The 19,632-nt window shown below is 50.3% G+C and overlaps 1 long non-coding RNA gene across 1 annotated transcript; it reads right to left on the reverse strand.

Moving 5' to 3' along the window:
- Positions 1-11,675: 11,675 nt before the first annotated feature.
- On the reverse strand, positions 11,676-16,463 carry LOC111932377 (uncharacterized). The gene is made up of 4 exons (XR_015289309.1): positions 15,939-16,463; positions 15,595-15,816; positions 15,398-15,497; positions 11,676-15,204 (listed from the first exon to the last, which is right to left on the reverse strand). It is a non-coding gene; the product is annotated as an uncharacterized LOC111932377 (long non-coding RNA).
- Positions 16,464-19,632: the final 3,169 nt, after the last annotated feature.

Genomic DNA, 19,632 nt, shown 5'->3' on the forward strand with positions numbered 1-19,632 from the left:
GAATTCTGCCTCTGGAAAAGCTTCATGTTTTGGGAATAGAAAGCATCTTTTAGGAGCCAGAGAGAAATGCTCTGGGGTCGTGTAGAATCAGAGAATCCCAGAATGGTTTGGGTTGGAAAGGACATTAAAGCTCATCCCATCCCACCCCTGCCATGGCAGGGACACCTTCCACTGTCCCAGGCTGCTCCAAGCCTCATCCAATCTGGCCTTGGACATTTCAGGGATGGGACAAGGGGATTCTTGTGAGGGGTCAAGTTCAGACACGCTGTTCCTTAGGGCTGTTTGACCTTACCCCACCAGCTGGGGAATCACCTCAGATCAAACCACCTCTCCTGCAAAATTATTCCTTTTGGATGAACGCTTCCAAACCAGGAGAACTCCTGGATAATCGCAGCACAACGATCTGGTGCAGATCCAGCTCTGCTGTTCCATATTTATGATTTGTTAGCGCTCGCAGGAAGAACAAATTGCACGTCGGGGCTGCTCTGCCATCCATGAAATCACACGGAGCTCAAGGACATTCCCTGCCTCGGGATGGTGGGGCAGGAACAGCCTCCGGTGAGCAGGAACACCAAAACTCCTCATTCCCAACCCACAGCTGGAATTCCGGGATTTTGTCTGAATTCCTGCTGCCGTTGTGCATTCCTGGCTCCTACAAAACCAGCACAAACATCTTGGGAAGGAATTGTATCCACAGGGATCAAAGCCCGGGAGTCCTTAATCTGGATGATAACACAGGATTGGATTTCAACAACAAGGAAGAATTGTTTTGAGGGTTTTTTTTTTCCCCTGTTGGAATTTGAAGGAACACCAGAGTTGCATTACATTGATCTGGCTCTGAACTCTGAACTGAACTAGGCCTGAAGATCCATAGAAATTCATGGAGAAATCCCGCTGAATTTCTTGTGCTTTTGGCTCAGAGTGAAATGATTCCTAGATGTTGTTGGAGAATATCCTGCAGACAAAAAGATTTCCCTCTCGGTTCCTGCAGGTTAATTATGGAAATTCCTTACACAGGATCAGCAGTGCCAGTTGCTGGGGAGACAGGAAAAGTGTTTGTTAGGGAATTCTAGCCTGGAGCAGCATTAAAATTTTCTGACAGGATGGTTTTCCATCAGAAATATCGATATGCTGAAGGCAGCTTGTTTTGCAGAGCTACTTGGATTTCAGTGGAATTTGGTATTAGGAACTTGCTGAGTTGAAATTCTCTGCTCAGGCTGCAACTTTCAGGTGTAACCTCTTTTTATAATGAGATATTAAATTCCAAGATTTATTTATTATGTAGTTTCTGAAACGGACAGGAAATGAGTAAATTTGGAACATTTTTAGTCAAAGGATGGAGTTCATTTCACAAGGAATTTTGAAATCCTTCTGCCTGCATCCCATTTTGGGCTGGAAAAGAGGGAGTGAAATTGTGTAATCCCCAGTCCTCACCCAGCTCTGGCCGATCCCAGCGGGTGCTGGGGGCCAAACTCTGGGAGCAGCTTCCAGGGAAAAGTGCACAGGATTAGGTCAGTACTGCATGTCCTTACCCATTCCTCTGAATTCCTCCCACTTCCCCGAAGGCAAAGCAGCTCGGAATTATTGCTGAAGAGCACAAAACTCGGAGAATCAGAAATGTCATTTTTTTTGGCTGCGGCACCACCAAGGTGGATTCGTTATCCCGAGGAAGTTCGGAGCGTTTCTCCTCCCCCAACCCCCACCATTCCACCCCGAGCCTCAAATATTCAGCGACCCAAAGCTTTCCTGGCTGCACACGCATATTTGTAATTCCTGCCCGTGTGAATGAGTAACAGCAGCACAGACCCCTGGAAACATTGCAGGAATTTTTTGGGAGCCATTTGAAACTCTTCACGCGCTCGGGCGTTGATTTTTATTGTTTTCTGTCCCTCAGGCACTACATTTCCCACCATCAAATTGTGGGGACGAGTTCAGAGCTGCATTTCACCATTTGTGGGGCTTGGAGGGTGCCAGGCTGGGATTAATCTGGCTCTGAGCTGTGGAAAAACCTCAGGAATTTCGGGGGGGAAAAGCAGGATGGCCATGGGCATCCTTGAGGGGAAAGCACCAAGCAGAGAAGTGAGGATTGGACAGAGCCTGGAGCTCCTGCAAAGCAAATACAGAGAGGAGAAATCCTCTGGGAGAATAATTTTCCTGGAATTTGGGAGATGCAAGATCCATGGGAATGGGGCAGCTGAAAAACAAGAACAGCAAATGTTCCACTTTAGGAAACTCCCGATTGCTGCGAAAGCAAAAGCTGCTCCAGCAAGTCCTGGCTCCCAGATTCCCAGATTTCTAATTAACTCAAATCGTGGAGGCAGCTCCTGCACGAGAGATTGGCTTCGGGAGGAGCCAGAGCTCTCCAGAGCTCTCGGAGGGAGGCTGCACAAAAATGAGATTTCAACCAAGCCCCGGGTCAAACAGGACATTTCTGGGTCATGGGGGCCCTGGCCTGGATTTTCAGCAGCTCTGCCTGCAGCCAGCGAGATGAAACGCAGAGCTCTGCTCCCTTTCTCTGCTTCCTTTGAGCTGCTGCTGTGGTGTGGGGGAAAAGGAGACGTCTCCAGGAGCTGGAGCATGGAAATGGATGGATGGATGGTGCTGGTGGTCGGCGATTTGGGGCTTCCACACCACGGTGAGAGCATCTCCCATTCCAGCAGCTCCTAAAGCAGATTTCCCTGGAAAAGTGTGAACATCCCTGGATCACACACAGCCTTGGACTCCCTTCTGAGCGAGGCTAATTAGGCAAGTGTTGGTTGCAGCAGGTTTCACACCCTTTCCACCCCGAGATTTCCACAGGCAGGGAAAGTTCCTCGCTCTAATTAAATGACTCAGAAGAGCCCAACTGGTCTTCTAACGCATCCTAGCTCTGCTTTTGTTGTCAGGTGTTTCCACAGGAATGATCCGAGGTTGGAAATCTCTTCTTCCTACACCACTGTTTACTGAATTAGGGAGTTAAGGAATTATTGGAAGGCTGCAGAAAAGGAGGGCTTCACTTTATTCCCGACTTGGCGGGATGTGCATTGTAGAAGAAGGGTTGAAGGGAGCCTGAAGGAAGCTGCTGCTCTATCCCTTCACCTCCAAACCCCACAAAGCAGCCAGATCCAGGATTTCTGGGCTTTCAGGAACAGCCTGGAAGCAGGAGTGAGAACAAATCCCTCCAAAACTCTCGTTGGATGCACCAAAAATGAATTCCTTCGCTCAGTTATTTCATTGGGAAGACAAGGCAGAGCCAGGAGAAGCTGTCCTCAGATAAAACCATGACATCAGCTCGCATGGGGCGGTCTGGAAGCCTCCAGGAGCCTGGAGCTTCCCAAACTTTTGCATATCCCGTGCTCAGCACATCCAAGTGAGCGGCTGCCGGCCGGGAGTTCACGCACAGCCTGGATTTCAGCTGGAACATGTATTTGCAAAGTCCAAGGAGAGCCTCATTTTTTCACCATAAAAGGTTGGGAGCGAAATTCCAGAGCTGAATTAACACGTCCTGCTGCTCCTCCACGTGGGAAAAGAATGCTGCGTCCTCCCACGTCGCTGCTTCCCATCCCAAGGCTCCTTCCCTCTTCCCGACTTGTCCCTGCAAGTCAGACCTTTACTGCCATGAGCCAACAATTAATTAGAAGGATATAATTACCTCTCATCAAGAGAGATACCTGCAGAAGCCAGGTCTGGTTCTCTCCGTGCTTACATGGGTTTTATCCCGCTGAATTTTCCAAATTAATTGGAGCAGTCCAGAGTTTTCACAGTTCTTGGGGGGAAATCCGGCACAGGGATCTCTTCTGACCTCCTGCTAATAAATAATGATGGGAAGAGAGGATTATCCAGCAGCCAAATGTGTTCCTGAGGGGGTTTGAGGGGTTATTCCTGGTGGGAATGGGATGCCAGCATAGGTCACCATCCCTGCTCGGGGCTCAGGGTCACAGCACTGCTCCACATTTTCATCCTTGTGAAAATCAGCAGGGGACGGACGAGAAATCTTTTTGGAAAAAAGGAATTGGGAATTCAGCTTTGGAATTATGTCACTTGGGGAATGAGAAGGATGGTCCTGCCACAGTTTTCCCCTGTGGAAATGAGGATGACAGAGAGGGCTGACAATAACTAAAAGTTCATTTTAGACACTAAAACAGTTAAATTTTCAGCTTTCTGGAATTTTCTGGTCCAAGAAGAAGAGAACCTTGCTCTGTTCCTGGTTCTCCTGCCAGTTTTCCAATGGGATGTGGGACAAGCCAGTTCATGTCTCCGTGCCTTTCCTTATCTGAGGCTTGCAGTAACTCCCAGGCTCAAAAGGGCACTGTGAGGGTGAATTCATCATCACCACCTCCCAAAGATCCCTGGTTCCTCCTGGGAGCCTGGAATTCAGCTGGAAAATGTCCTTCCTGATGGATTCTCAGGTGCTGCTGGCAGGAGCTGGTGCTGTCCCATCCCTGCTGCCAGGCACATTCCATGTGTATTCCCAGGACCATGAGACTCCAAACCCAAGTGAACCGATCCCAGCACCAGATGGAACAACCAGGAAACAAATCCTGGGCCAGAAGGTCGTGGTGGTGCCAACCTACAAAGCTCCAGGAAAACCAGGGGCATTCTCCAGTGCTTTTCCAGCTGGGAAAGGCCGGAGGGTGGGAGCAGTGAGCACAGGCAGCCCCTGGGCTTGGGCGAGGAGGGTGATGCCATTCACACGCTGCCATCCCTGCCCCGGTGCCAGTTTAGCCACACCTGGAGCTCCAGACAAACCAGCTCACATCCCTGACCTTCCCAAAGCCACCGTGAATCCAGCCTGGAGAATCCCCCCTTTCCCCAGTGGAGGATTTCCCAGCTGTGTGAATTTTGGGGGTTTAACACCTGGTCACCATGGAGAGCGAGGAGCTGCATCTCTCTGAGGTGGGATGTCCCCCAGGGGTGGCAGTGCCACATCCAGAGCCTTGGAGCAGCACAGCACCAGCTCCTGATGGAGAAAATAGCTGTAATAACTGGAAAACCAGCAGGATTTTGCTGGAGTTAAACCCTCCTGTGCCTGGAGCAGATGTGAGGGGGCTGCATGTCGTGATAAAAGCCCTCAGGAGATGGTGGAGATGCCTCCACGCTGCAGCTGAGGCCTCTCGAGCTTAGCAGGGCCAGAGGTGTAGAAATCAGCTTGGAAACTGTTCCAAGAGTTCCCAAAGGCAGGAGGTTGCTTCATCTCTGGGGTTAAGGCCTCTGTGTTCCAGTGATGTGGGGCTGGCTGGATCCATGGGATCCATTCCTATCCCTTCCCGAGGCACAGAATTCCCTCTAGGAGCTGCTGATGGAGCCAGGTTAGTGTTGGCTCCTCAGTCTGTTCATAGGAGAAGCTCAGATCCTGGTTTTAGTGATGCCCCTGCAATGCCCAAAAACAGAGGAGCATCTCCTTTGGAGACCTTTCCACCTGAAGGGATTTTTATTCCACAACTCCTTCGTTTTACTCAGCCTTGCAAAACCACCGTGAATTTTCCACTGGGGATGAGGGGGGTGATTAAGAGGGAGGTGGAACCAAAGCTGAGCAGCTCCCATCATCTCAGCCTGGTGGGTATAACACAATCCAGGCATTTCATCCTCAGAAATCCTCGGGATCCCGACACACCACATCCCCACACCTTCATTTTTGGAGGCACAATACCTCAGAGTCTCATCTTGGGGCAAGATTTAAATCCATGCTGCTCACAGGGAGTATAAACCCCTTGGATTTGGGGATAAGCTATGGATAAAAGGAGATTTTTTTCCCAAGGAAAAGCCCAGCTTTCAGTCAGCTGTGACCAGCCTGGGCAGAGGGACATCCCCCTGTCCCTGTGCCAGCAGGACACCAGACCTCGTGTACTGAACTATTTATTAAAGAGCCTCTCCTCCAAGTGCAGCGAGGAAAGTGGCCTGGGCTGAGAGCCAGGCTGCTGGTGGGGGGATCCCAATCCTTCCTCTTCCTTCCTCTCCAGCAGGTGGGAATCCCCCTCCCAGCCCTGGAGCCCTTGGCATGGGCACATTCCCGGCAGCGCTGCCGTGGGCGCCTCGGGAGCTTTGTACCGAGTCACCCCTGAGCAAAGCAGAGATAAGGACAGGGCTGGCAGCCCTCCAGCCTGCACAGATGCTGCCTTATTTTGAACTCCACAAATGATTTATGTGCTCGAGGAAGGATCCAAACACCTCCTCCTCCTCCTCCTCTCAAAGTCCTTTTTCAAAGTCCTCCATTTCTCCCTCCACATTCTCCCTGAGGTGTCGATACCTTCACTATGGGCACCCCCCCCCAAAAAAAATAAACAACCAAGGAAAGGCCAAACCAAATATTTTGTCTAGAATGAAATGGAGTCAAAGCTCCAAGAGGGGAGCAAGAAGAGGTTTTGTTTTATCAGCAAACCAAACACCCTGTTCGGGAGCAAAATGCTGTTTTCCCTCTTGGAACAGCCTCCTGAAAATGAGGCCAATGCAGTTTTCATTTGCAACACTAATTTGATGAACTCCAGCGGGTTAATGATATTGCTGGATTTAATTAAAGCAGTTGTTAGTCAGGCTGAGTCCCTCCTCCTTAGGAAGGGCCTGGTGTTTTGGAAGCTCCAGCACTGGAGCCCAGCCTCTGGCTGGAATCATGGAATCATGACTGTGGGCAAGACATGGGGGTACAGCCCCAAATCCCTGTTTTATCCCCAAATACCCCTTTCAGCCTCAAATTCCTGTTTCATACCCAAATTCCTGTTACAGCCCCAAAAGCCCTATTTCAGCCCCAAATCTGTTTCAGCCCTAAATCCCTGTTTCAACCCCAAATTCCTGTTCCAGCCCCAAATCCCTGTTCCAGCCCCAGATTCCTGTTCCAACCCCAAATCCCCGTTCTAGCCCCGTCTCTGCAGCCCTCAGGTGCCACCAAGTTTGATTTGGGACACCAGAGGTTCCACATTCAGGTGAGACACAGCAGGGACACTCCTGCAATTTCTCATCTCTTGCCAAAACTCCCTGACCCCGCAGAGTGTCCTGAGAGCTTTGGAAGTGTCCAAGTGCTAAAAGCCCTGGCAAGCCCTGAGGAGCTGTCTCAGCTGTAGCCCTGACTTCTCTCCAGCCTTAAAATAACCCAAACACAGCGGTGGCCGCCGCTTTCCATGGAAAACACTTCCTGCAGGAAGATCCCGAGCGGCTCCGGTGAGCCGCTGTGGGGTTACCTGGCACCACTGCGGGCTCTGTCCCCATGGTGACGCCTCTCCCCTCATTTCTGGGCTGGTTGTCACCTCCTCCATGACTCGGAGTGAAATGATTCCCAGCCTGGTGCTGTCTCTGCCAGGGAAGCGCTGCTGGGAATGCTGAGTGATGGAAAGTCGCGGCAGACCGGCAAATATCCCGCTGTCAAATGTGGGATGAAGGCTCTGGGGTTGTTCTGCATCCTAAAAACCCTCAGCCTCCTGCTCGCACTCACCCTGGCCTCTCCACTGATGCTGGACTTGATCTTGGAGGTCTTTTCCAGCCGTAATTCTGTGGGTGGGAATATTTTGATGGAGGATGCTCTGGCTCCTGTGGATCAATTTTCCAGTCCAGTCCCGCATCCCTGCTCACGGACCAAAACCTTTCACCAAACTGTTGCTTCTCTGCTTAGAAAATCCACAGAATTGGATTAATTAAAAGAATAATAATCTTCTAAAAACCAGTGTGATATCCCTGCAGGTTCCCCATCTCATATCCCAATCGCTGCAATGCTAATTCCCAGTGGGATGCCTGCCAGGAAACTTTGGGGAATGAGTAGCCTTCCCTACCCAGGACACAGGGATCCTTCCAGGGCTTTAATTCCCATCCCTAAATCTCCTGTCATTAAGTTAATAACCCCATTGTTTTAAGTGCATCTTCATTTTTGGAGGCACAATACCCCAGGCTTTCAACTCGGGGGAAGATTTAAATCCGTTGTAGCCAGGGATGAACCCTTGTCCCTTGTGGGACACCTCAGGAGATCAGGACAGGTGACAGAGAAAAGGGGTGACTTGTCCAGTACGTGGAAGTTTTTTCAGGAATAAAAGCATTTTTGAAGGTGTTCAACACAAATTCTTTTGATTATTTAGGTTTACAAGAGTATGGGGTGACAGGACAAGGGGGAATGACTTAGGACTGGAAGAGAGTGGGTTATGATTAGGAAGAAATTGTTCCCTGTGAGGATGGTGAAGCTTTGGAATAGGAAGTGTCTGGAAGTGTCCAAGGCCAGGCTGGACGGAGCTTGGAGCACCCTGGGATGGTGGAAGGTGTCCCTCCCAAATCAGGGCATAAAACAGGATGGGATTTAAGATTCCAACCCCAGCCACTCTGGGATTCCATGATTTCCACCCGCCCTCAGCGTGAGCATTCCCTGTTTGGCCCAGCAGCCCCTGGCACAGGGCACAGCCAGTGCCACCCACCCCTGGTGACATCCTGGCTGCTCCCAGCGTGGCTCCACACATCCCAACCCTCCGGCCTGGCAGGATTTTCCCTTCCAGCCTTTTGCCTGCAGATGAAGAAGGTTTCCCTTGTCACAGCCCGAGCCTGCATTTCACATTCATGCATTTAAAGCACAGACAGGCTTGTAATTAAATCCCGGAGTATTTTAAGCACTTGTAGTGATTTGAAGGTCTCGTAACTCAGCATATGTTGCTCTCATAGTAAGCTCGAGCTCTGCCAGCTGCCTGCGTGGGCTCTCCCTGCCATTCCCATTCTCCCATCAATGAGCTGCACCCAGGAGCAGGAATCCTTCCCCAACCGCAGCAAAGCGTGGCACCTTCTCCGCCCAGGAGCAAAATCCTGATGTTTTCCCAGCCACAGGCTCCAAAGCTGGGGAGGTTTAACAGGAGCATGGCAGGAATTCACCATCTCCCAGGCTAGCGAGGATCCTTCGCTATGGTTACAGCAGCCAGGAAGAGAAAACGAAAGGTGGGGGATACTCAAGTGTAATTTTATTTCTTTTTTAAGCCCAGCCAGTTCCCAAAGGCAGTTCCCAAAGCAGGAATGTCACCAGGCAGGAAGCGCTCGTGACTGAGTACCTGACCCACGTGCTTCACCTTCCTCCTGTTTGTTTTTTTCCTGGAAAGAATCCCATCCTCGCCTCCCAGCTGGTAAATATTGCTGTTTCCTCCCGTGTGCTGCCGAGTCTGCGAGGCTCAGCTCCATCCTGGCTGCCCCTCGGGGTTTGTTCATGGATGGGGCTGCCAGGGACACGGATGCTGCTGGAGGATGAGGAATCCTTGGTGTGGGGATCACTCAAATCCTCGCTGTTGGTGCTTGCACGGCACCCAGGGGCGGAGATGTCACCCCTGACAATTCCCAAACCGCCTGTCCTGGAGTACAAATTGGAATAATCCTATATCATCAACATCATCATTAATCTATACAAAAGTCAAGTATCTGCCCAGGTGATGCCCCCCTCATCCTTTTGTCCTCCCACATGAACACGGAGCAATTCCTTGGTGTTAAAGCCGATGTGAATTGTGTCTGGAGCTCGGGGTGAGTGCCTTCAATACATCATCAAAATCAGGGACATTCCCGGCGTCATCCCAAAAAAGCAGAGAGCTGGGAACGCCCCTGGAGTCAAGCAGAGCATTCCCACCCTCCCAGCCCGGCACTCCTCAGGCTTCAGGACTTTTGAGACATCCGGATTATTTTCTTTTTTTTTTTTTTTTTCTTTTAAAATTGGGAAAAATTCCTGGATGGCAGCCCCGAGGGATTGGGGGGTGGCCGTGTCCCATTCCTGGAGATATCCCGGGATGGGGCAGCACAGCCCCGGCTGTTCCCGATGCCCTCGCTGTGAAATTTTCCCAGAGTTTGTCAGGAAAAGTCGCTTTTTCTTGGAACAGCTCATTAATACCGAGCGGAAATCTGCAGGCTCCTGGCCAGGTTTCGTAATGCTCCAGGAGCAACGCGGGGACAGGAGGTTTGCATGGAAAAAACACAAAATTCCAGCAAAAAATGATCAACCTGGAGCTCCCTGCGTGTACAAACATCGCTTTTCCTCTGCTCTGCGCTCAGCAAAAGCGCTCTGGATAAACCACACGGCCGCAGTTTGTCCCAAAATAACTTTTTTTAGCGGAATATCCACCACGTGGGGTTGTTGGCTGTGTGGAAATCACTGCTCTGAAGGGCTGGGGAAGGCTCTGGAAACACAAAATGTTGGATTTTTTCAGCCCTCCCCAAGCCAGCCAGAGGCTCCACACATCTCAGCTTTCCCCGGGAGCGCTTCTGGGCGCTAAAAAGAGGGAAAAAGGGAAAAAAACCCAGCCAGAATCTTATTTATTCAGGGAATAAAGTGAAAAAAAACCCCTTATTTTATCTGTCAGAGTCAGTCCCATTCATGCTCTGGTGTAAATCCACGAGGGACAAGGTGGGAGGAGGAAATCCTGGAGCTCCTGGGGGCTGCCCGTGCCCAAGGCACGAAGGAAAATCATCCAAAATCCATGGAACGAGGAGAACCCAGCGCATCCACCTCCCACCCACAGCCTCCAAAAGCTGCTCTTTTCGCTCGCCCTCACCTTTCTATTCAAATTCAGCCGTGCTAAACCAATATTTATTCAGTTTTTCCCGGTCAGGAACCACTCCCTGCGTGCTGATATTTCAGAAATGTGGTTGGGCACCCCGAGGAGCTGGAGCTTTGTGTGAGGAGCACAAAGGTTTGCACAGGGAGATTTTTAGCCTCGTGTTTGTCTGCACAGCCACGTCCCAGAAGAATTTTTGGTTTTATCCCCGCCTGGGGACTCAAATCGGTTTGGGTGAGATGAATGTTACCAGCCCATGCAATGGGTTTGTAAACGGAATTATCCAAGCGATAAAATATTCCAGTCTGGCGTGAAAATCCCTGAAAGCGGAGCCCAGCCCGGCTGGAGGGAGCGGAGGGGGTGGGAGGGATTGGCTGGGGACACTTGGGTGACTGTCCCTGCTGTCACCCTGTGTCCCCTCGGAGCTCCCAGGAGAAGGTTTTTTCCGGGATAAAGCAGCCGGCAGGAATGCTGCACATCCATATTTCTGTGTGTTCTTCCAACCTGGAGCAGCCGGGGCCTTCCCCTGTTATCACCTTCCTCTTATCACCGAGCAGAGGAGCCTGTGCTCAGCCCTACCCGCGTTGGGAAGGGTCAAAATCCCTTCTCCTGCCTACTGGGGGGACAAAATTGGGGTGATTTAGCTCCTGAATTCCCAAATCCACATTTCCAGCACTCCTCTGTCTCAGCACTGCTCACCACCCCTGCCCCAGGCAGCAGGGATGCGCTGCTTCCTCACTATCACATTTTTGGGAGGTAGAAAATGATTTGACTGATTGATTTTCTACCTTGCTGGGCTGTGGGAGTCTGCCCTGTGCTGCTCCATGGGCCACCAGCTGATTTCAGCCCATCTTTGAGCTGAAATTCATTTTAAACTGAATTTCCTGAGTGCTCTGCCCCGAGTCCCCTCTTTAAATAACAAGAGGTGGAGAAGGAAAATGCCTTCCCAAGCCTCTGCCCTTCCCCTTCCCTGCAGCCACCGCCGGGTTATTCACACCTTTGGTGTCTTCACCACCTCGGCTTTAGGATGAACTCATAAAACAGAAATATTTTGTGCTCCACGGGGAGTTTATTTTATGGTTTTGGGGTATTTAGCAAGCATTTCATCGGCCCCAAGCTGTGGGGTTCCCCCCAGGAAAGGGGTGTGCAGGGAATGGGGACAGGGATGGGGTCCCTGTACTGCAGCATCACCACTGGATCAAGAATTGATGGTTTTGCCTTTTTATTAATGTATTAAAAGCCTTTTTTTTTTTCGTTTAAATGTTTTTTCATAGCCATTAAAACATAATTACAGGACATTCAGGACTTCTCTCAGGGACAGGAGTTGCCAGGTCCCTCAGCCCCACACGAGGAGAAAAGGAAAACATGGGCAGAAAATGGGAATTGGTGGCTGGAGGCAGGGTGTGTTCATGAAATGTAAGGGAGGAAGTGCTGATGGAGCTTTTTCACATTGGAAACCCGGTTAAAGATGAGCTAAGTGCTGCACAAAATGTACATTTCTCTCCATGCATCTGCTGTGGGATGAGAAATACTCCAAGGATTGCCAGGAAAGGTGGGGCACAGAGGGTTGGGAGCTCCTGGTGGGGGCTCCTTTGGGATGGGGAGGGAGTTTTGGTGAGGGAATCCCACTCAGGGCTCGTTCAGGCTGCAGCAAACAGGGATGCAAACATGGAAAACCTGCTCTTGGAGCCTCCCATTCCCTCTGTGGCCTCTCTGCCAGTGACAGATGTGCAAAAACATTCCAACAATGTGCTCCAAACCACTTCCAAATGTTTTCCAGGCTGGAGCAGAGCTGCCACGAGTGCCACTGAGCTGCCCTCGCTCTGGGCACGCTGCCCAGCAAACCTGCTTCCTTTGCTGTCCCAGCAAATTCCTGCTGGGAAGAGGATGCTCCTGAAGGGAGCAGAGAGGCATCACCCTGCTCCCCTGCAGCTGAGGGAATGCGGAATTTGGTTTGATTTGATTTAATTTGAGTCATTTCCGTGGCTGCTGAGCCTCCCTGAGGCCGGCCACCCACTGTGGATGCAGTCACCTTGGGTCATTTATCCCGTGTTTCCTCGGGAATCTGGGAATGGGACACAGCCTGTGGTTCCTGGCAGCCTCTGAAGGGTTTCTGGTGCCAGGGACACCTGGATGGACATTCTGGAGCTCTGCATTCCCAATCCTGCCTCCACAGCATCGTCCTCCCAGAGCAGCCAGTGTGACTAAAGGTGAGTTTGGGATTGCTCCAAATTCCAGATGGCTCCATCCTGGATCTCCCCTCCAATGGCAGCAGCAGCAAATTCCCTGTTTTTGCAGCTCCATGAGCCCCAGATCTCTCCTGGGATGGGACCTGAGGTCTCCCAGAGCTGCCACTGCAGGGCTGGTGTTTGAATCCTGCTCCCTCTGCTATCCTGTTTGGGGATTTATCCCAAATTCCTTCCCCCACAAACAAGATGTGGAGTCCAGGAAAGGAGCCCACGGTGGGGTGGCACCGATGAAGGTGGAAATGCCAGCACTGCTCACTTCACTGAGGCTTTTTTGGGATAGGAATGAAAAATCCAGCTCCTTTCCATCTCCTGTACATCTCCACTCCCCTGACCCGGAATTCCACTTTTTAAAATAACTCCGTTCTGCAGGAACAGTGTCCTAAAATACACACCTGACCTACTTTATCCAGCTCCCTTCCCAAAATGTCATCCTTGAGCAGCGGGATCTGTGGAGCAGGACACGGCCAGGGGTCAATCTGCTCCTGGGAAGGTGAGGGAATTATTCCCTTTTCCCTAAGGATGAAGGTGGGAATTGGAGCAGGAAATCCAGCGTTTGGGTTTGGGTTGGGGACACACAGGGAGGATTCAGGACTTGTCCAAGCCAGGCAGGAATGCAAACTCCGCTCGTTAATCCCTCGGGAACGGCCTGCTGTGAAATTCCTGGGCTTTCTGCCTCCCAGCCAGTAGTCATCTCCCAGAGCTGGGAATTCCACATGGGAAGAGCTCTGGAAAGGAGGACAACAGCCCCCAAGGCAAGGTTTCAGTGCCAGGCACGTGGCCTGGGACATCTGGCTGGTGTCACCTCCCAGGGCCGCAGGAACCCGGTGCTGCTCATAATCCAGCAGAAATCCAGAGCTCCTTCCCTGTGTCCCAAATCCAGAGCTCCTTCCCTGTGTCCCAGCCAGCAGCACCACCCTGGATTCAGGACAGGAGCTGTGGACATCAGGACAATGTTTACATCCCACCAGGATCAGGACAAGGTTTACATCTCATTTTTCCTTCCATTTTTCTCCCATTCCAGAGGCAAATCCCCCCATTCCTGAGGGTTTTCAGGACATCTGAACCAGTGTCACCTCCCTGGACACCTCTCAACGCCACAGGAATCCGGTGATGGAATTCTGATCCATCAGAAATCCAGGGCTCCTTCCTTGCACCACCCTGGATTCAGAACTGGAGCCATGGACATTGGGACAGTGTTTACATCCCATTTTTCCTTCCACTTGTCTCCCATTCCAGAGGCAAACCCCCTCATTCCTGAGGGTTTTCAGGACATCTGAGGTTTATGGAGAATATTCCCCCAAGGAAAGGGGAGCTGTGAGGAGGAGAAAAGGCATCCAATCTCCAAGGATGGATGAGTACATCCAGGAAAACCATGGCCTTATCCAGGTCGCCTTTTCCACCCACACCCAGGAAGGGAATTAATGAAGCTCCCGGAGTTATTCCCAACTAATTGATGACCTCTTAATGGCAATAAAGCTCTGAGAAAGCACAAATGTATTATGTGGAAGGGCCAAAGTGATAAACCACTCTTGGTGGTTTATCCTGGTGATTTGGGAGAGAGGAATTACGGGAAATTTGATCCCTGCTCTGCATTTTAGTGGGGAATAGCGTTAAAATTAATCCTGGCACTTACAAATGGTGATTGGGTAATTAAAGGTTGATTAATCCAATTTTATTTAGGAAAATGATGAGGGAAGGAGTTGGTAAATGGGAAATGATGGAAAAGTGGAGCAAAGGTGAAACAAAGGATAATTGGGCCTGGCTTTGGAAGAAAAATGGGATTCTCAGGCAAAGGGAATGCAGGAGATTGGACAGCAGGAAAAGGAGGGCACAGGGACAGGGAGGGGATGGAAAATGCAGGTAAGGAATTGAGCGGGGACGGGTGACAACCCGAGGAGCCAATTCCTTCCAAACCCACATAGAAAGCAATATTTGATATTTTCATTAACAACCATAAAAAAGAGAAGAAAGTGTGTGGAGGGGTTTTCTGGTGAAATTCCCTGTTCAAACCTGCTGATGGCCCCAACTGAAGGGGAAACGTGGACAATTTGGAATCTTAAGGATTGAAATAAAGCTCTGAGGACCTCCCAGTGAAGATCTGAGCTGTGTGGGAAGAGTGAATCAGCCCAAAATGATGGGAGGGGAGAGATCCCAGGAGATGCACAAGGATCTCACTGAGCTGAGAGGTTGGGTACAGCTCTGATCCACAAAAAGGAGCTGTCCCAGACTCCAGGAACTTGGTGCGTTTAATCCTCCAAAACCTGGGCAAAGCAACGCCTGAGAAAATCTCTGAAGATATTTAAGGGCCAGATAAGGAGGCAGAGGCGAATTTCTCACAGTGGGAACCGGAGGAACCCTCCGAGATCTGCAGGTTCCAAAGGCCACAGCACTGTTCTGGTGGCCAGCTGGGCAACCAAGGAGCCACCTCTGCTCAGGCCTGGGTGACTCCATCCTCAGGTGGAGGAGCAGAGGGTTTGATGTGGTGCCTGCAGGAGAAGAGCCCTGATAGACCTGGGATCCTTCAAGTCGGACCAGAAAAACCTGAGGTGCTGCCACCCACCCTGATCCCTCTGAGATAACTGAGGGACAGGAGGGCGGGAAGGGGGCCAGGATTTCTCTGTTCCCACGGGCAGCTGGGAGCAGATCAGATCAACACCGAGAAATGGGAATAATAATTACCTCTGAGTCTCCTGAGACAATTCCCTCCTTCTCCTGGAGCTGCATCCCCAGAGATGAGTTTTGGGTGCTGTGGATCTCAAGAACCTGATGGGTTTTGAGACTGGGAAAAAAAATCAGGAATGTGCTGGTGATAAATCATTTTGGTTTTTCCATGTTTTTACCACAGCAGCAGATCAGAGGAAAAAAGGAATTCTCACCTTCTCCTAAGATCCCACCTGCAGAGCTGCCCCCAGCTCTGGAAACCCAAAAATAAGGATGTGGAGCTGCTGGATTGAGAGGAGGACATGGAGATGTTCTGATGCTCTGGAGCCAGACTGGGAGAGCTGGGAATGTTCCCCTGGAGAAGGGAAGGATCCAGGGAGAGCTGGGAATGTTCCCCTGGAGAAGGGAAGGATCCAGGGAGAGCTGGGAATGTTCCCCTGGAGAAGGGAAGGATCCAGGGAGAGCTGGGAATGTTCCCCTGGAGAAGGGAAGGATCCAGGGAGAGCTGGGAATGTTCCCCTGGAGAAGGGAAGGATCCAGGGAGAGCTGGGAATGTTGCCCTGGAGAAGGGAAGGATCCAGGGAGAGCTCCGAGCCCCTTGCAGGGCCTGAAGGGGCTCCAGGAGAGCTGGAGAGGGACTGGGGACAAGGGATGGAGGGACAGGAGCCAGGGAATGGCTCCCAGTGCCAGAGGGCAGGGCTGGATGGGATACTGGGAATTGGGAATTCCCGGCTGGGAGTGTGGGGAAGGGTCTGGGCTGGAATTCCCAGAGCAGCTGTGGATCCCTGGAAGTGTCCCAGGCCAGGTTGGAGAAAGCTGGGATGGCAAAGTGTCCCTGCCCCTGGAAGTGAATGAGCTTTGAGGTCTCTTCCCAAACCAAACCATTCCAAGATTCCCTAAATTTGGCACCAAAACCTCCTCAGTGGGTCCCAGACATCCCCTGCATGTTTTCCCTGCCCCAGATATCAAAGTTCTCTGTGGCTGAGGGGGCGTTTTCCTGCGTCCCTCTGTCTCCTCACAGGGCTGGAAACGCCAACCCCAGTGGCTGCCTGAGAATGCAAAGCCCAGTGAAATCCTCTGCTCCTCTCAGCTTCATTAGCAAGGCTAATTAGGAGGAGCCAATCAAAATCCCCTTTGCAAAACAGGAATTAATATAAACGTAAAAGGAGCCCTCAGTTGTGAGTGGTTCTGGCTGCTGCATCCACAGCTCCTCAAACTGCTGGATTGGAGCTCAAAATGAGCCAGAGAATCCTGGAATTCCCAGGGACGGGCTCCAGTGGGAATGCTCTGTGGGCAGCACATCCAGGGAAGCCGGCCCAGCTCAGTCATGGAGGTTCCCCACCCAGGGAGAAGAATTCCAAACCATTCCACAGGGCAGATTTCAGCAGGGGAAGAGCCTGGAAGTCTTTCCCACTCTCCATAGGGATGGATTTTTCAGGATTTCCCCATGCCAGGGGAAAATCCTCCTTCCAAGGCCTTGTCTTTGTGCTCATCCCAAGAAGAAACATCCTTGGGATGCCATCCCAATCCCAGCCCTCGATGAGAACGGAGTTTTCCAACATCACGTTCAAGCTTCCCAAGTGAGAAAATTCCCCCCCTCCCATCCATTCTGCCGAGCAGATTTGGGAGAGCCTGGTGAGGAGCCGAGTCAAAATATTGGGAATTCTGCATTCTGTGGCCTCTTCCCGCTGCCAGACTCGTGAGAGGGAGGTGTCAAACACGGCGTCTGCCTGTGGAGATTCATCCCAGAATCCACTGGGATCCCTTAATACCAGGAAAACCCTTTTGGGGAAGGAGGAGTGGGGAAGGGTGGAGCACAGCACGGGGTTTTTCTGCACCTTTCAACCACAGACTCCTCGCTTGATCCGTGTTTTTATGACTCCCTCAAATATTCTCCTGGCCAGGGCTCTCAAGGCAAACAAAAATCTTGGAATTTCTCACTGTTTTCCCCTAAAATTTGCCCGTTTTTCAGATAACCAAATATTGTTTCCTCTGCTCAACAAAGTGCACACTTTGCTTTGCAAAGTAATGGGAAATGGGAAAGAATTTAAGGAAAATCCCCTCTGGAGATCCTTTCCTGAGGATAAAACAACTTGTGGAGATGGGGGAATATTTGAGGAGCCAGCAAGTCAGGGGAAAAAAAATCCTCATCCACTCTTCCCAAGGCTCTGCCCAGTTAAATCCTGAGGCTTCAGGTTATCCCAGCAGGATTTGAAGCCCTAATGATGCTCCAAATTTCCCTTTCCCGGAGCAAGGACAACCCTGTGGAGCAGGCAGGGATTCCTGCCCTTTGGAAAAGCATTCCTCAAACTGCTCCTGGCATCAATCATCCCTCTGCAGCACAGCCTGACATCCTCCCCATCCCAAATCCCTCCCCAAATCCCTCCTGCGGGTCAAACACGGGCTGGGCTCAAGATTAATGGCAATTAAAACGTCTCTTTTATAATTTATATCGTTCCCATCATGGAAAGAGCAGGAATTGCTGGGGATTGGAGCCCCCTCGGTGCCCAGGGCTGAGCTCTGTTGGAACACTGGGGAGAAAACATCGGGGCCTGGGTTCTGAAAATAGAGAAAATGGTAATAAACCTCAAGGTTAGCCCCAAAAATGGCTAAATAAAAATAAATTTAAAACAAATTATTCATGTCTGGGGAAGCAAAGAAGGAAAAGTTTTGCTTTTTTCTTTTTTTTTCCCCCGTTTCTTTCCGGGGTGTTTGTCACAATTTAGAGGGGATCTGCTTGGGTACAATGAAGGATGATTAATGTTAATTACTAATCACAGAGCCCTGTGATTAACTCCATCTCTGGGTGACGCTGCCCCTCCCTGTTATCCAGCAGAGAATTCCAAAAGCAGCATTTTCCCCCCTTAAAAAACTCCTTTATCCAGCTGAAACCTCAGGATGAGACCGGAGACACGAACGGGGTTGAGCTGCAGCCCGGAGAGTGATTCCAGGAGGGAAAATTCCCGAGTTTTGATGGAATTCCAGCCTTGAATCCATCCTCTGGTGTGCCCAGCATGCTGAGAGCTGCAGAACTGGTGGGGAAAGGCTGTGGGAAAGGAGCTTTTCCAACCCAAATCGTGATTCCGTGATTTCTGATGCCTCCTCTCCACGAGTTTTTTGGGCTCCGCTTTAAAAAGGGGGACACAAGGAAAATATCCCTGGTTTTGGTATCCTCAAAACCACAGCAAATCCCACTCCTGGCTTTTCCAGCTCCCTGACCTGCAGCTGCACTTCTTTCCCTCAGGACAAACAGGGAAAAAAAAGCCTTTCCAAACTCAGCCTATTATCCTGATAATATCAGAAAAAATTGCACCCGACCCCATTAATATCCATTTTTTTCTGGGCAAGAATCCAAAAGCTGCCTTTGGGAAGAGTGGAGGGAGCAATTACCCCATTCCCAATTATCCCTGATCCCGGGGGGCTCCGCTTTCCCCACCTTTATGGCTGGCAGAACAATCCCCCACATCCCTGGGCCGGGAGAAATCCCTGAGCTCAGCCCTAAATCTTTGGGAAGGGAATTTTCCAAGCTGTCACCATTCCTCCCATTCATTTTTTTTCGGTGTTTTAATGAGTTCTCTGAGAAAAGGGGGAAAAAAATAGAGGGGGAAAAGCAGGAAAAAGTGAGGGTGATGTCATCAGGCCTGGTTTTATTATCTCAAACATCAGCAGCTTGTTCAGCTGGGACAGTTTTGTTTTCTGTCTAAATAGAGAGGTGGAGGCAACACAAATATAAACACAGAAATATAAATATGGATATAAAAATACAGAGGTGGAGGCAGCACGGCCCCTTGGCCACTGTGGTAAATGTTTCACCACGAGAAATGGGAGTAAAAGGAGTGTAAAATCATGTTTTGGTGGTAAAAACTTGGAGAAATGGGAATAAAATGAGTGTAAAATCATGTTTTGGTGGTAAAACCATGTTTTGGTGATAAAACCTGGGAGAAATGGGAATAAAAGGAGGGTAAAATAATATTTTGGTGGTAAAACCTGGGAGAAATGGGAATAAAAGGAGGGTAAAATAATATTTTGGTGGTAAAACCTGGGAGAAATGGGAATAAAAGGAGGGTAAAACCATGTTTTGGTGGTAAAAACTGGGAGAAATGGGAGTAAAATGAGTGTAAAATCGTGTTTTGGTGGAAAAACTGGGAGAAATGGGAATAAAATGAGTGTAAAATATTCTTTTGGTGGTAAAAACTGGGAGAAATGGGAATAAAAGGAGAGTAAAACTATATTTTGGTGGTAAAATCATGTTT

Source organism: Cyanistes caeruleus, chromosome 7, assembly GCF_971803275.1.
Source record: "Cyanistes caeruleus chromosome 7, bCyaCae1.hap1.1, whole genome shotgun sequence".
Lineage (NCBI taxonomy): Eukaryota > Metazoa > Chordata > Aves > Passeriformes > Paridae > Cyanistes > Cyanistes caeruleus.